Source organism: Chrysoperla carnea, chromosome 3 (genome assembly GCF_905475395.1).
Source record: "Chrysoperla carnea chromosome 3, inChrCarn1.1, whole genome shotgun sequence".
Lineage (NCBI taxonomy): Eukaryota > Metazoa > Arthropoda > Insecta > Neuroptera > Chrysopidae > Chrysoperla > Chrysoperla carnea.
Window position 1 is genome coordinate 22383128 of NC_058339.1, and position 8780 is coordinate 22391907.

Consider the following 8780-nt stretch of genomic DNA (forward strand, 5'->3'; position numbering starts at 1 on the left):
ACTTTTTTGTCATTTGAAGGAGATCCATGTAACGCCCTAATGAAATAATGTCCATAAAAAATAATACTTTCGAATGCTTTTTTAATATATGTATCTAAAAAAGTATTTTTAAATTTAATAATTATGTTTCACGCGACATTTTAATATTAAACAGTTATTAACACTTTGATTAATAAAAAATATAGTACTTTTCATCATTGGTATATATTGGACACCACTAGAAATCATAACCTTAAAAATGTATTTGTTTGTAAACATCCCCCAAATAAAAATACATAGCCTGCGAGCAAATTATGATAAATTTAAAACACGTTTTATTAAAACAAGTTTAAAAATAGATTTGACACATTATATAATAAATCTAATGATGAAAAAGATTTTGATGACAGGCGGTGTTGCCAAGTGAAATATTATGCTTTCAAAGTCGGAAGTACCATGATGTATGATAAATGTGATACGTTTCATAAAAAAATATCAGATATCTGCGTAATTTGTTGGGAAAAACTCACTTTTTTATTGAAAGTTAGTGTTATTAACCATTTACACAGTTTTTTTTAATGGAAAACAATAGAAATTTCATTGGATAAAATGAACTATGTTGAATAGTAGAAATGAACTATGAATGAACTATCAATTAGTTCAAATTTGAAAATATATAATTTTTGAAAATACGAACGTAGCTAAATATTGTGGTTGCCAACGCCTTGTCGTCTAACCAAGGAAACTCTTTTTGAATTGAAAATTTTAAATTGTTTTACGAAAAATGTATTTTTACTATTATAAAGTTGTCGGTAATAAAATAGAATTAAGAATTGAAAAGAAGTATTTTGTACATTACAACATTCCATACACAATGCAAAGGAAGTGTTAACTCTGTTACTTTTACCAATAACATTGTGCATTACATTCGTAGTAAGTTATTTGTTATTGGTGTCATATACATAAATCTGGCAACAGAATAAATATAACGAAGATTTGCCACACAAAGCACGGAAAAATTCGTTATACGAGAGAGAGCTTTGATGACGATCATAAAGTTGCACATTACAGTACAAAAAAGTATCTTTTACTTCATTGTTGTAAAAATATCACATAACACTAACAAAAGAATAAAAAATTTCACATTTTTCACTCATACAATACATTACATGGATGTATTTGAAATTATTTTGAACAAAAACAAGAAGTGGTGGGTAGAGTCCATAGAGGCCGAACCAATAAGTTTCTAATTATGTAAGTTATTGTATTCTAAAGTCAGATTTAATTTTGACCAAGGTAGCTTTTAGTGGTGGATCACACGATGCTAAATGGGCAGTAACTTGAGCGTCGGTCAAGATCTATTGAATTTTATTGTTTAGATGATTTTAAGAAAAAAACTTTAAATAAAAAACACTTTTAAAGATCAAGCTTTTATTGTCCTAAAAAGGAAAGAATATTTTTTTTAGGAGCCACTCATACATGACTATTTCAAAAAACTTGAGACACTCAATATAAAAATTGAGTTGCAAGGTTCCACCCAAATAAAGAAAGTTACATACATACATTCAGGAACTTCGAATCATTGTTGATATTTTATATTGAGCGCCTCAAGCTTTTACAAATAGTCATGTATGAGTGACTCCTAAAAAAATTATTTTCTACTTTTTAGAAAAATTATGTAAATTTTTAATTTAAGGCCAAGAAAGGTATGTATATAAAATATGGTGAACCAATGGGAAAGTCAGGACATCCTTATCATGAATTGTCATCCAAACTTAAATGTAACTCAAAACTGACAGATATGATTGAGAAAATTGAAGCTGAGCGCGTCAGATTTACGTAGCTAAATGACCCCAACGAATCTCTCATACAACTGACTGAAGATTTAGGAGTGAAAATTCATGAACAAAGAGAGAGGAACATAGAAAAATAGTAAAAGAGAGCGAGGCTCGTAGAGTGGAGAATATACGCTCTATGAAAACGGTATGAACCGAAAGATGAAAATTCATTTAAAGTACAATTTTTAAATCATGAACTTTGGCGTGAAATCAACGACTTTCTACTATAAATTGAAAGTTATATGTTTCTATTTCGATTTTCTTTTTTATGAATCTTATAAAATAGTTATTTACGAAATATAAAACAAAGATTTCCTATGTAATTGAAAACAAATGATTATTTTTTTTTTGTTATTAAATATAAAATGTGTATCGTAAATAATTTAATTTATTGAACGAATACACAATAACATCATAATCCTATCTATATGGCCTCATATAAAACCTTTACACAAATAAAAAAGCTACTAGTTATTTTTCGTCTTCCAATAAAAAACGGAATCTCTGTAGCGTGAATCTGATGATTGTCTGTCCTTCTCTCATGGTCAATTTTCTAAAAATCTATTTGACGAAAAAAGTTGAAATTTGGTACGTAAATATTGTACAAGATTAGGTGGAAAATTGCGAAGGGGGGAAATCTGTTTGACGAAAAAAGTTGAAATTTGGTACGTAAATATTGTACAAGATTAGATGGCCAATTGTGAAGGGGGGATTTGGGTGTTTCAAATATCATCAACTTGAGAGTTATCGGCATACCTATGGGCTGCCTAAAATATTTGCTTGAAAATCAAAATTTATTTAAAACATTTTTTATATAAAACTTTTTTTTGTAAATGCGACTTAAAACATTATTTACCCCATATAATTGAATGAGCTAGCTTTAGAGAAATATTTAAGATAAAAGTTGTCAGGGATTATAGTCGTTCGTCTGTGTTAATAACTTTTAAGTCAAAGTAAATGTTGAAGATCAAATTCAAATGACCTTGAAACTTCAATTTTAGGTCCAAGTCATAAATACAGAACTTTAAGCTAAAGCATTTTTCTGAAGCTAGCGTGTTTTCTTTCGATTAAATGCAAATGCAGTTCTGACATTTTTTTCAGTCGCTTTTCGACCGATAACTAACGATTTTCGAAAAAATTTTTAAAGGATAAAAGTTTTATTCTAATTTAACGATTATTTTATCTCTTACCTTGAAGATCTAAATTGACTATTAAAGCAACTCGGAGAAGTTGGTCCAATCTGATGTCAGAACATGATGTCCCCCTATCAAAGTCTACAACTTTTGTCTAACGTACTTTTTGATTGGGTTACTACAAAATGACCTATTAGCCATAATATATTAAAATGGACCACCCTGTATATTTCACTTTTGCACTCTGAGTACGAAAAAACATTTTCAAAATTTCAATCATTTTCAAAATCACGGTGTATTATCCAACAAGTAAACGAACATGATATAACGCATCATCGAAAACAATAATTATTGATATGTTTTTTAAGTTCAAATATAAAAATAAGAGCTCTTGGCAACTATTTAATTATAATTTATAAATTATTATAAATTGTGTTTTACATACAAATCACTTTAGGCAATATTCAACAACATATATTCGACTAAAATGTATACGTTTACGTTGCTCTAAAAACGTGCAATAATTTGTTTTTGTTTTTGCCATAGGTGTTAATTTATATTCGGTGTTATAGGTTAATAGAATTGTTTATTTCAATTTTATTATTACCAGAAATGTTCAATGAATTATTGTCCATTTTTTCATTCTAAGAAGGAATGGGATAATTATTTTATCATACTTTTGTAACTTTATGAGTAGCTTGACTTGTATGTCTTCAAGCAATGTTGGCATGAATTTATTTGATTTTTCATTAAAAATTAACGATTTAATATAGATGACTTATTCAGTAGGTACCTTTTTTATTGTAAAAAACTCAATTTTAGAACTTAAAAGCCTCTATCTTTTTTGGCATAGAAGTTTGAGAGGATTTAGTATTCTATGCCAATGAATTGGTATTAATCATGATTTTGATTTTTTTTAATCCGGTAAAACAGTGGATCTTTACCAAGCGTTACCACAGTTGCCTTTGACTTTTGTCGCTCAAATAGAGTAGGTAACTTTGTACTTAGGTAGAGACTCTCTTTGTAAGAGTAAAATTAATCACCCAATGCTCACTGAATTTGAGGTGCGTGTATTAACAAACCGATGTTGTTAAATAAACATTTTTCTCTCCAAATGTTATTAAATATTATTCTGTAACGTAACAATGCGTCATGTGTTATATATGTATAAGTGTTATTGTTATATTATTTACATATCCACCATAGAATATCAATATCATGTGTTGAGAAAAGATAAACATTACACAATCATTGTCTACCAGAAAATTTTTGTATAAACAAATACCCATATTGTTATAAATAAACAAATGTTTTAAACTCATTTGTTGATATAACAGAGAAAATATTAATATTTAGTATATGTGTTTATTTATTTATTAATATTTTTATCTCCATCCACTCTGTACATAGGAAATATATATATATTTCTTTAATTTATAAGAATGAAGCTAGTAGTTTACAATTGTTAATTACCATCGTGAAAAGTGATATAAGATTACTGGTAAAATAGGCGCAATAAATCAGTTTGTTCAAAAATTATTCCAAAATCTATCAAATATTAGCAAAATCGGACCGAATTACTTTCGCATTTACAATACTAGTAAACATTTATAATATTCATTAATTATACAGAGTGTTCTGTAATTTATAGCAGTAAATTAAGCTTATCGAGACAAATGGAAAAGCTCAATCTGAGGCCTGATTCGAGAGATATGGCTATATAAAAAATAGAAAGATTTATGAATTCACAGACCTATCAAATTCATTAAATTAAGACTTAAAATTAAAACAATTATGATATTCCCCTCTATATTTTAAAGTGACATCTACGAATTTAATGAGTTTGATAGGTCTGTAAATTCATAAATAGTTCTATTTTTCCCATAGCCACATCTCCCGAATCAAGCCTCAGATCGAAATTTGGTAAAGAGCTTTTTCCATTTTTCTTGATAGGCTTAATTTACTGGTATAATTTTCTGCTATCAATAACAGAACATCCAGTTTAATTTTTTTTCAATTTAGTTTACAGCTATTTAGAGATTTGTTAATATATAAAGTTAAATTTGTTATACCAAAATTATATTTATAAACATACATTCTTTGAACATTTTACTGAAAATAATTAATTAAAATGTTATTCAGAATCTAAACAAGTCTACAAATATTTCACTAGATCGATTCTGTATTATATGGAATTACAAAACAGTTAAATTACACCTGTAAACATATAAAATGTTGGTTAATTTTATTTCTTTAGAGAAAAATAAAAAGAAAATAATTGACAGTGATTGATAAAGACCACTCAGGTGGTGTGTAATGTAATCCTTACATAATAACAACATTCTCACTACAAATACATAAAAACAACACAAACGGATGTATAGTAAGTTATACCTACAAAACAAAACAGTTCAAAAAATTATTTCCCTCCTTTTAGCAAAACGCAACTGATGAAAACATAATATTATTATAGGTATAACAATTAATCATTGCCAAATTGAAATAAATTTAATCCCAATAGTCTTTCATTTTCAAACTAATAAAAAATTTTATATGTTTTCTAGAACCGTAAATTTTGATATTTGAGGATATAAAAGAGAAAAAACAATTTTTGCCTGTTTTTAAAGGTGCTTTAAGCTCTTCTTAGCCCAAAAATTCCACCTGTGACATTTTTTCATATTGTTTTACAAAGGAAAGTCAATAAATTGCTTCCCAATGAAACAATCATTCAGACAAAGACCTACAAACATTTTTTTTTGAAATAATGACTCCTCATGGTAGGTAGATTTCATTCGTCATTTCAAGGAAAACATTTTTTTAGGTTTCTGTTTCGATCTAAAACTATGAAATTATTTAAAAGAATATGAATCAAAACATGCTTCTTTAAAAATGTTTAAAAAATGGAAACTTCATTTCCCTCGAGTAAAATTTACTCACAAAACCACAAGTTTCTAAATATTTTTACTCATTCGATGTTTGTAAAATATACTTTTTTCTGAGAATTTTATGAGAATAACTTGCCCATTTTCGATTTCTATCAGAAGTTACGTGGTACTGCCTTTATTAGCTTTAACAAGCCGCAAAAGTCGTTCTTTCTGGAGTCAAATGCGAACAAAAAATACACGTACATTTGGCTAGGGGATACAGGAAATAATATTAATAATAGTAGGAAATATTTTTAAATAGCTCATCTCACTGCCTGACACCCAGTACATATTACAGAATAAATTTTAATATCACCATTAATTATATGTCGCTTACTTTGGAACATTATATAGATAAATTATAATAAATTTTTATTCATTTTGTATTTTTTTAAAAACATTTTAATATAACAAGATTCATGATAATAAATACGTTAATAAAAATAAATTAATAAATAATGTGATAATACTAACAACCAAACACTAACTATATCAAATCACATTTATAAGCTACTTTAAAAGCCCGAATATTGTAAAACGATTTCATTTTTATGGTGTTATCAACATTTATAAAGGCAACATTTTCTACAAAAGTACGGTATATTTACGAACCCTTATAAAATACTAAAATTTGTGGTTCGCGTAAGCTTACCCAATTTGTAAATACAGATAGTTAAAATTGTAAACCCGTGTAGAAAACTTCAAATTATTTAAAAATAATCTGTTAAAAATCCCTGCTTACCTACATAAAAATTAGAAATAACAATGCCGAAAATTCGATATGAATGCGTAATGGCCTCGATATTATTAAAAATAAAACCTCATTGATATTTCAAATAAGTACTTTAAACATACTCATCAAGTTTTGGCAAACTCATCTTAGACAAGTGAGTTTACAAAATTTAAAAATCCTCCAATAAATTTTTCGAATGCGAAACCCTAAACTCGCACTTGTAACATATCTCAGAAAACTTAAATTACCATTAAATTACCTTTCTCCTTAAAGCCTTTTCCAAACTGAGCCGATTTTGAAGATCATCGCCAATTTTTTAGTTTTTTTAGGTACGAAATCCTAAACTGACACTTGAAACATAGCTTAGAGCACTCTCCATTAAATTTCCTTTCAAACTAAACAAAAAAAAAAATCAAATTTGGTTCATTCGTTTAGCGCTACGATGCCACAGATAGAGAGACACACACACACAGCCGTCAAACTTATAACCTTTTTAGGAGGTTAAAAATGATTTGTAATACCCATATTAGATTTTTTAAATTTTTATAGGTCTCTTGGTAAAGGTGATAGTTAATCCAAATTTTACAACAAATTTTAAAAAATAAATAATTTACCGGTTTACCGATGACCCAATTCCGATCTCAGAACTGTGTCTAAATCGTTAAAAAAAACAAAGTATTTGATTTACAGTTTGTAATGTGAAAGGGTTCGCTTAAATATTGCTTATAAACCATTACTCATAAACCAATTTTTGCTCAACACTCCCTTTTACTTTTTTTTTTCGAGCATCAATCTTCTTGGAAGTTGGAATGGATATAAAAGATCGTGTTCCAGTTTTGTAGATCTACTTAAAATTAAATACAAGATGGAGTATAGGTTGTTAGAAAAACTTTATAAAAACATTAATTGAGAGAGACTCTATTTTGTAAGTGTATCGAACTTGATATAATTAATTGAAAATACTCTTGAAATTGTGCGACCGTGAGTTTTATTTGTATTTTGTAAATTTTACGGGCGGTTAGTATCCAATGGTTTTCAACAAAATTGAAATGTAAAAATTTCTAAGAAATGAAAATGTATTTTTGGAAAATGCGAATTACACGGACTTTTACAGTTTCCTAGACAACAAACATAATGTTAATATAATAATATTATAAAAAAAAAGTTTTTATGGGTGAGAGTAAACCTTTTAGTGAAATCAGAATTCATTATAATTCGTTTTAATAAATGAATGAATACAAGCAAGCAAGCAACAGCAAACAAGCACAACCACACCAGTAGTAGTAAGCTGTAAGCAGAAAAACTTGTAAAACATATTACATTTTTGTTTTTTCATTCTATACGTAAAAAAAAATGATCTCTGGTTTTATTTTAATAATCTAATGGACTTGTAAAAAAACACACATACAAATATAATAGATATAGTTATAGGAATGTTGGAAATAGTAAACGAAGGGTACGTTATGCCTGCGATGCCGATGATTGTGATTATGATGATGATTACTGTAGTGCAAACGTTGATAATGTAGGAACTGTGTAGGTACTACTACTGCAAATGCATACAGGCTGGTTTTTAACCCCCGAACTCAAAATAGGGGTGTTATAAGTTTGACCGATATGTGTGTGTGTGCCTGTGTGTTTGTCTGTTGTTGTAGCCCCTAAATGGATGAACCGATGTTGATTTTTTTGGGTTGCCCTTTCAAAAAACTCCAATTTTTCAGTTATTTAACGTTAAACACCCCGAATTTCAATCGCCAATTACTCAGAAAGTGTTGACTTTTCGAAATATATTTAAAAAACACCATTGGCTGAGAATTTATTACTGTATCAATTCCCGTTGCCATTTTCAACATATATTTTTTCATCTCCTAGATGGAGTGGTTACCAGCCCAAGGACAAAATCACCACAAGACTGCATAACTTTTGATCTAGATTGTGTACAAAGCCTATAGGAAAGAATTAAGAGGTTTAAGCCTCGTTTACTGGAGTAATTATGATCTGTAGAAAAACTGTAATTTTGAAGAGTTGTAAAAATGGGAACTTCTAACCCTTAGTGGGAACTTTTTAACCTGGTAATACTTGAAGTCGGATTCCAAGAATTGAGATCTTGGATCGAAATTTTTCTCACAAAAGTTCTTTTTTACCGAGATAGAAACAGAATCTGTCATAAAAA